This window comes from Strigops habroptila, chromosome 1, assembly GCF_004027225.2.
Source record: "Strigops habroptila isolate Jane chromosome 1, bStrHab1.2.pri, whole genome shotgun sequence".
Taxonomy (NCBI): Eukaryota; Metazoa; Chordata; class Aves; order Psittaciformes; family Psittacidae; genus Strigops; species Strigops habroptila.
In genome coordinates, this window is record NC_044277.2 from 35,300,340 (window position 1) to 35,310,237 (window position 9,898).

The window sequence follows — 9,898 nt, forward strand, 5'->3', positions numbered from 1 at the left end:
GATGACTAAAGAAAGGCACGTCAGGCAGGCATGCGTAGGTCTATATGCCCCTCTACTTCAGTGGCTGCAGAGGGAGGGCAGGTGGCTCAGTCCTAGATGGGTTCCTATATGACTTGATGGTTCTGGGGCCTAACTCCGTATTTATGCACTTCAGTAGAGGGTCTTCTTGCCAAAGCTTCTCGTTCCTTAATGCTCCCATCAGAAATTGTACTTTTCCTCATCTATGACAATCAGCCCCCTCAACTTCTGGTGACTTACTGCTGCCATGGACACCTAGGATAGAAAATACTGGCTTGCGGGCTCCAGCAGCTGATGTAGCAGAAACACTTTCAAGTGTGAATAATGATATTAAATTATATCAGTCTAATGAATAGCCTTCATTACTAGCACGTGTGTGTAATTAACACAAAAACTAGTGCTGTCTTCTCCTATAGACGTCTGCCACCAACAGTCCCAGATGGAAAGTGCCAGTGAACATGGGCTGTCACTGTCTTATTCATGTAATGTTTCTTATTTGAAATAATAAATGTTGGTCAAATACACGTCCTGAGCCTGGAAGCATTTTGGTTGAGTGGAAGGTGTCACTGTTTCGAGAAAGAAATGAGTGAAGAGAAGCTGGTATCACTTGTCACCTCCCAGGGGCAGCAAAACCACTGCTGGGCTGGGGGCATTGTCCCAGGAAATGGCGCTGTGTTTGAAATGGGCAGTGGAATGGCAATGTAATCAAGCAAAAGTTCAATTAGGTTTTGATTTATTGCGCCACATGTTCTGCTTGTATGACTGATGTCATTAACATCAGGCTCGGCTGGCGTGTTCATCTGTCCCTGCCCGGCTCCCTCTCAAGGCACACACACTCAACAGATGGGGAGCTGCACGGGCGCGAATGCAATTGTTTATCCCCCTATTGTTCCTGTGTCAAGCAATCAAACCAAATCCATTACCCACCGAGAAAAAGATCAGCGCACCGTCCATTCAGCAGTGAATGGAGCAGGAGCAGTTATGCAGGGAGGCTTTAAAGCTTTCAAAAGGACAGAAAAAAATAATGAAGAGCAACACTGAATAGTTGACCAAAAAAAAAAAAAAAGAAAACAGCTATAACAAATCTAACCCACCCTTTATTTCACCTTGAGATATTCAGAAGCCAATGAGAAGAGGCACTTCTGGATCTGAGTCACTGTTTTCCTAATTATAGCTATGGCCTAAAGGTATTTTAAAATCATAGCTGGTGTTTAACATTAGAACACGTATTTGGTGTTTCATCGCGTTGAGGGGTGGTGGGGATGTGGAAACTGAAGTGAGACTCGAGCTGGTTACCAGCTGGCATTCACTGTATTACAGGTTAGGTTTTAAGCTGAAGAGCTTTGAACACCTATCTTTACAGGAAACATGATGCTCTGCGGATGAGTCACTGTGCAGAGAGCTGACAAAAGGTTCTCACATCACTTCCAGCAAGAAAAATAGGGCTCAGAAGGGCCCTATTTTGTGATATGTCTCATGTGGAGTCCTCATCTGGGAATAAATTTTTTGCTGTTCATGAAAAGGAGTTTGTGGCTTCATATTGCCCAGAGCTTGCAGGGTAGTCCAGCGCTGTGAGTGCCCTGGGTTTTGCAGGTAATCTTGATGTTGCTGCAAGAGGAGGACTGCCCATATCACATCATAGAATGGTTTGGGTTGGAAGGGACCTTAAAGATCACCGGGTTCCAACCTGTCTGCCGTGGGCAAGGACACCGTTGGGTTACTTTTTTTTAGCTTTATTTATTTATAGAGTTATTCGGGACAAATATCTTGGTTTATCTAGCTAAAAAAATAGGTGTGATAACACCTGCCAAGGAAGTGTGCTACAGAGCTCAACTGCATGAAACCTGCTGAAGAACTAAGGAAGATACCCTCCACAATGTCCAACCAAGGAACTGCTTGCAGAGCCGCATCAGATGATTTCACATGGTATCTCCTTTTGGATCTTTACTGACCTAGCAAGAGTCTAGTCTGTGGTGGAGGCAGGAAACCAAACAGTTATTGATTCTACAAATCACATTTGTTTCCCAAATTACATAAAATATCTAGAAACTAGGCACAGTTTTTTCCTCACTGCTAAGCACAATTTATAAGCTATTAATTTAATTCACGTGGTGCCACTGCAGCCATGAGAAGACCCAAAAATGTTTTTGCACTGGGGTATATCTTTGACTGAAGATTCCCAAGTGAACATGTGGAATCCAGATTCCTCACTGTGGACTGTGATATAGCTATTTGCCAAATAACTCCCAGTGTTGTCAGTAAGTGATTAAAACATCTGGTGCAAGAACTTGGTGACCAAAGGTGAACAGAAACAACTGAGGAGGAAGACAACCCAGGACACAAGAACAGACACATGGTGTCTGAAAAAACAGCCATCTAACCCGATCTGCAGGTGCAGGATGGGGAAGCTATTTGTTTTTTGGGAATGTGGGCAGAAAGGAGGGAAAGGTGGGAAAGGGGAAGAGATGTATGCTGAGGCTGAGGGAAAAACAACTGGTGGAAACAGCAGAAGGCCCAGCGAACCTTGTCAATGGGGCAGAAAATCCCATAAACTGGCAAAATGTCCCTTTGGAAAGGTGGCAAGGATGCTTTTCCCATGGGCTGGATCTGTTCAGCCACATTTGGAAGACACAAGTCTAGACGTTTGTCCTATCTCCCAAGTATGCCAGAGCTGGTAAGCTTAAAAGGAAACAAATACCGAAAAATTAATTACAGTTACAAAAACTGTAATTAACACTTCGAGTGACTTAAGGTAAGTATCAGAAACCTCTAGACCTTATTTATCCTAGCTTTTGGAAACAAATGAATGCCTTTCCAGCACAGCATTCTTCCAGTGAAGTCAGTGGGAAGCATCTCAGCATATGCAAGAGACATTGCCAAGGGATTCCCTGGCTCACAGAGTACAGAGCTCTTCCCGAGGCAGGTCTCTGGCTTCTCCCTGGATCTCGTACCCTGTTGCATAAGAGGTGAATCTAATCTGTACTGAGCCACTTGAGCCTATTTCTTACTGTTAGCTGGGCAATATGATAAGGATAACCCCAGGTATTTTTGGAATAGGATTGTGAACCAGAGGTATGCACAGTTTAAAAATAAGATGGGATAAAACTGCACATGCATGCTGCAGGCATTGACTCTAAAACACATCTCTGTGATGCAATGCAAGGGGCATTTTTCAAGGAATGAAAAGCTCTTCGCTTCATTTTAGGGCCACAGAATTTCAGTGGCCAATGACCGAAAAGGAAAACCAACAAAAAAAAGCTAAATATAAAGTGAGATTCTCATACATAATCTGTTATTTTTCTCTAAATGAAAGGGAGAGACAGATATGCGATCAACAACTTCGCCTCAAACTTACAGCAGTCTGCAATACTAGCTCAAAATTACAGTAGCACTGCATGGCTGAAAGGTCTGTGAGTAAGTGAAGGCTTATCAAAACTAACATTTTAATTGGCATCTGGCTGGAAGCTGCCGTAACAGATTTTACCCAAATCAGAATAAGATCGAGCCTTTTAAAAAACATTCTGAACTTTAAATTCACCATAGGGGATCAGGAGAGAGGGATGCAAGAGCTGCGCAGTTTGAAAGGGCTAACGCACTGACTTCTCTGCTAATCAGGAAACGAAACACCAGCCAGAGCTGGAAGCCAGGTTGAGAGCATCCCCCCTCTAGTTATAGAAAGATACTGCAGGATCCTGAGGGAAAAAAAAGAAGCCTGGTTGGCTCCTCTTAAAAAAGTTACATATAGATAATTGGACCTTCACAAATTTGCCCTAAGCTTGTAAAACACACTTGAGTAAGCCCATACAACGATTAGCGAGAAACACAATGCCCAGCACTGTAAGGTTCAAGTCCCGTGGACCTTGTGCCAGCAGCAGGGATTGCACTAAGCCAGCATTAAAGCTAGGGCCAGGCTGAGCACGTGGAAGCTTAACAAGCTTTCATATACTGGTCGTGTACTGGTAATCCACAGAAAGCATTAAAAATGTTAACAAAAGAGCGATATGTCCAAACGGGGCTGTGACAACAATAGCTTATTAAGATGCTAAACTTCAACTTTGTCCTTGATTTATTCATTTTTCAAGCTAATTGATCAGTGACGTCTTTATTCCTCTGATAAAGCACAGTGATTTTTGGATGAGGCTTTTTCACTCCCAATATTTTCCTTTAAAGCATTTTAAGATTATTTTGACTGCTGGCTCCTGATATGAACACAACCATTTTTGGACGAAGCAGCACATTAATTAAAGCTTGTGGTTCCTGCATTTGTGCAGTTGTAGCTTTCTTGCTGCACCTGCATACTATGTCTCATACCATCAAGAGGAAAATCCGCTGCTTGGGTAACCAGGCAGAAACTACTTAGGATTTCTCCCATGGATAAGTCTAAAGAACGAGGCAACCTAAACTGTCACCTTACTTGTCTCTAGTGTGTCCTCAATGCAGCCATCAAGCTCCTTTTGCCATGTACAACACACGTGCTCTGTGGGATGAAGGTCTTTGGAGGGTACCAGATAGCATTGCCTTCTCTGGCTTAAGTTCTGTGTGAAAATGGGATTAAATTTAAAACAAGGACCAGCATTATTAGGGCACCAGTGCCAGAAACTTAGAAAATAGGAGGTAGGAGAAGCTGCACTAAAGGCAGAGAAGCAGGATCAAATTTTTGAGCCTCTTTTTGATCCAGATTTCAGGTACGGTGCCTGCGTGAAGCAGCAAGATAGCACAGGAGATGGCACTGCAACAGAGGAGGTTTCAGAACAGAGCAGGAGCACCAGTACGGAACTGCTGTGTCTTTGAAATGTGAGACTTTTGAGGTACCTTTTGGCAACAAGCATGTTAAATGACCACAGAGCATACAGCTGTGAGGCCGGAGGGGGAAACTGGGGAACTCCCTCTGATGCCAAAAGCTTTTTGGAGAGGTGAAAAGGGATATCTGGTCTCATTACTGCACTGGTCTTTAGCCTCTCTACTGGCGCTGCCAGCAGGGGTGTCAAAGATCTTCTGCTCTAAGTACCTGACTTGTTTGTAGGAATCTGATTAAAGTAGATCTCAGATAACAAGAGGAATTAATGCTGCAAATACATAGGAGAGGATTTTTAAGTGCATAAGCTACATATAGGTCAGTCACGTAGCTTCTGAGATCTTTGATTTCTGTGGAACTGATGATCTTTACTTGTCCTTTTCCTCTGTCCTGTTAGCCTTTACACTTAAACACTTACCTTTATTAACGCAGTTTTAGCTGTAATCTTTTGCCTGTAATCAGTTGCTCTGTCCACTACAAGGAAAGCTTTGTACAGAAGTAAGCCTGGGAGAGAGAACACCAAGAGGGAACAGGAAAGATATTTCGGGGGCTTTGCAATAGACATGGCACATTCTCCTCGATAACTACATAGTTATAGATTCTACATCCTTCAGGTTTTTACAGTGTTTTGTAAAATGCATGTTCTCATCTTTGATGTTCCCCTGAAGTCTTATGTTTCTATAGTCTCTCAACTTGGTCAGCCAAAAAGAGGTAGACTCCTAGATCCGAGCTCTTCTACTTTTTACACTCTCTAGAATGTAACCTTGTTATATATTCAGGCTCAGTGTCTCAGCTGTAAGCAACTGCATGCATATGCCTGCACACACGTCAGTTCTTTTACCAATGCTTTGTTTGCTATGCACATGCAGATGTCTCCAGTGAAGGACACGCTTAGATGTCTAGCACCCATCACCCGACCCTTTGTTCAGCGGGTTGGCATTTTTAGCTTGGCTCTCGTGGGTAGGACCTGGAATTGTGCTTTATAGTTGGTGACATTATAATTACTGACATGAGAAGTCACAAATGGTTACTTTACCATCAAAATCTGGCCCCTAGCTCTGTGCTCAGTTTTACCAACCAAGTAGTCCTCATTCTAGGTCTTCTATTTAAAATACAAATATGGTAGGTATGAAGTACACCAGCTTGACCACACCAAGAACTAAACTTGGGCAATATGAAGGCTACAGGATGTGCTATTCTAGGATGTCCAGAAATGCAAGATGTGCCACTGTGAGCGTGCCTGAACAGGAACCCCGGGCTCCAGACACCGAACTGCCACCAGTGTCTGACAGCACTGACATGGCGTCAACCCTTCCTGGCTTGGAAAGGTGACTCTGGAGAAGGACTGATCCACTGAAACAAGTGTTACAGAGGCTCTGAGGTTTTAGTAATGCAAGGCAAACACAATTCAGGCTCTGTTCATGTTAATTCCCATTTCTCGCTGCTCAGATAAGCATGTAGTGACAGCTTTCATGAGGCAGGGACCTGTCCAATGGAAAATGGATTATGACCACCAACTCTTGCATATAATCTACTAAGCAATCATCTAATGGTCGCTAGAGAGACACCATAGGTCTGTGCTGGTGACCTAGAGGTGAAATGACTTTCTTTGTCTGTCTGAATCCCTGAAGCATTCAGACCCCTGATCGGGGGGAAGTTCTGGTCTAAATGGCCATTAATCTCCCTTAAGGCAAAAAGGTCAGAAGAACAAGTTATTCAATGATGTTAACTGTTTTCTGTGCCAGCAAAAAAGCTTTATTTCCAATGCCGTCTTTAAATATACAGCAACACTTAAACATCCAGACTTTCACAGTGATTTTTTGAAAGTGATGTCAGCTTTCAGACAGATGACAAGGTCCATACACCGTGTCAGCCCCCCACAGCTGTGTCCATAACCGTACCAACAATGCCACACAATGGTGCCCTTAAATCCCATAAAGGCAAGCAACAATGCCACAGAATGAAGCGATAACGTATTGGAGCTGCTGACAATCAGTCTTTAACATGTGTTATCCATTTGACTGCAGGTGTAAATCAGCGTTTCAATGTCAAGTTGCTAATTTAAGGCTGTATGGTTAAACATCCGAACAGTGCAGCACAGGATCAGCACAAGTGCATTGTTAAAGTAGGTCAAAGTCACTGCAAGTCAGGAAACATAGAGGAGAAGTTCCACATCAATAAACCAGTGTCGGTGCTGTGATATATATATATTTCATGATACAGTAGTATTAAACATTTAACGGGAGCTCAGACTACAGGGTAGGCGCAGTCATCATTCTGTTGCTGCTCAGTTGACTTTGTGGTGGTGTACATGCTGTCACCAGAGGTGGTCATAGAACCAAGCTCTGTGGCTCTACAGCGTGGTGTGAATTAACATGGATCTCCAAAGGATGCGTGCCATTTCCTCTGCTTCCACTTAACTGTGCCACCCCATGGATGTGCATTAACTTTTCCCCCTTTAAATCCCATATTCAGAGAAATAAGGAAAATATCTGCTACTATTTGTTGTATTTAGAGTTCTCTGAAAACCAAGTACATGTAATTTTTCAAAAGAAACCAAAGACTGAATGTAATTTTTTCATCCCCTCTCCCATTATTAGGAAAGTAGTTAAAACCCCAACCAACATTCCATTGAGCTGTGTCAAATGGTTCTTCCTCTTATTGTTATTATTTGGCTGTATAATGTTTTCTACCAACTCACTCATGACAGCTGTTTCAGTACAATGGGGAGAAAAGAAAATTAATAACATTTTACTGGGTTACTTAATAGAAGCCTAAAATTGGCAAAATACAAAACCGCATCCAGAAATGCTGCATCTAAGGGAACTGCAGCCTTCCTAATGATAGCCCAACTTTGGGGCTTTTGTTGTCTCAGCTTCACTGAGAAATTCAGAGCAACAGTAGAAGCTTCTGCTTGTTCTCATGAAGAGCTACACCTAAGAACTATGTACTAAACATCTGGCAACGAACTGAGCCTGTTTGATTCCTCATGTGTGCACTTCAGGTAAGTAACCGCCTGTGGAAATAAAAGCATGTGCAAAGAGAGCTGAGACCTCCGTAAATTCAGTCACGACAGTCCCGCCACACACACCATTGCTCAAAGAGGAACCTCTCCTTCTGCAGATGGCCTGGTGGCGATCCAAAGATGGAACCAGGCTTTGAGGCAGGATTATCAGGGGTGGGAGATGTGGAAGACCCTCTTCTCACTGCCCAGAGCTGACTCTGCAGCAGACAAGCTGCCTGTGTACTGCCGCATGAGCTACAGCTCCTGGAGAGATCAGGGAAACGTTCTAGCTGGTATTCAAATTTAAATCAAGTTCCTTTTTATTTAGGAAGCACACAGGGATGGTCTTAGGAAAAATGGAGACCATACCTTTAGGCCTCCTGCTCCATTGCATCAGGTTGCCTTTGTCCTTTCTGCACAGACACGCTTAATGCAGAAATGGATTTTTTACGCTGGAGCTGTTGAAACCAAGGCATTCTGCACGTCCTGGAGCACTGTGGTGCTTAAGGAGGTTTACTCGAGGGTTGTGCTCAGGCATAGCTTGGCTGTGCCTCTGAAACATCACTCTCATCCATTTTTCAGGCCTCACGGGGATGGAAAGCCACCACAAGACAGAAGACAACAGCCTTGACACATTGCCTTAAAGATGGTACATCAAGGAATGAGCATGTACACTAACCTACCTGTGGTTCCTTCCAAGTTTATTCACACACAGGATGATGGTGAGACTTCTTGCAGATTCAGGCACATTGGTTATGTATTCTTCACTTCTTTCTCTTTTTGCTTTAACTGCTGGGAAAATCAGCAGTGGAATGGGAAGAGGCATAGGAAAAGAGGGGCCAGACAAACTTTTGTACCAGCTGTCCTCATTTCTATTGATGCCAAGCAGCTACCCTGCAAGCTCCCAGTACCTTGTGAGGGGAGCTGGGTTTCCATTTTGTAGTCCAGGTAAAAGTACATCCACTGGTAAACTATTTTCACCAGCACTACACATGCATTTGTTCATACTTGCTCCCTAAAGCTAACCTTATCACTGTAGATGAATTGAGTGAGTAACCAGAAGGTCCAGGGTTTGGTTTGTGTTTGCCTGCACAGAACTCAGAGAACACAGGACTAGGGGAGAGAAGTAGCAAGTCAATGTCCACAGCAAGAATCATGAATGTGGTAACTCCTACTTTAAGAGAAGTCCCTAAAGCCTCTTTGAACCATTCTTCTGTCATTAACTGCATAGCTGCCATTTATGCTTACTCAAAACCTATTCAAAAATCATGGTCTACATAAACTGGGCATTTGTTTTCCATATAAAGACTGATATCCTTTTATATAGCTACAGTTGTTTAAGGCAGAAAGTAAGTCTCTAACTCCACAAGGAGTTACAGCTATGTACTGATTATGCAGATTGAGGTGTGCAGAAACAGTCCAGTCTTAAATGTCCACAGAAATACTATGCAGCCGTTTGGACGCTTTTATTTCTGGAATGCTCTACCATTGCTCTCGGTTGTCATGCATGATGCGATGGTTTTGTCTGCACAGTGCCAAGCTCACCAGGCAAACGACTTTGCAGGAGGAATCCTTATGGTCTGCGAAGCTAGTGAAAGCCTACTTCCTCTGAATGGCTTTGGCTCAGTTACTTTATAGGATTGAAGTTAATGTGACAGAATTAAACACTGCTCTCAAACACTTTCAAAGAAGTTTATGTTTATAGCAAAGACAATATTACTTGTTTTTCGCATTTCAGTATCATCTAAAGGCAGTAACAGATCTGTCATGGAGGGCTTGAGTAAGAGAGCAGTAACAGGAGCCACAAGAACAAGCCACCCTGATTTCACACAAGCATCCAGTGCCCAACCACTGCCAGGTACTCACAATTACAGTGTCACCCCAGCTCCCCATGCCAATGTCAGGCTCATGTGCACAAAACAGGCCTGGTCAAAGACACAGATATATCTGACCCACTAGGTTGTCTCAGTACAGTGTAATTTACAAAGATAATACATGAAAAAACCACCTTAACTCTTCAGTTGTGAATAAAACTACCACTGCCTAGGAGCCAGGACATGACTCCCTGTCAGACCACCACC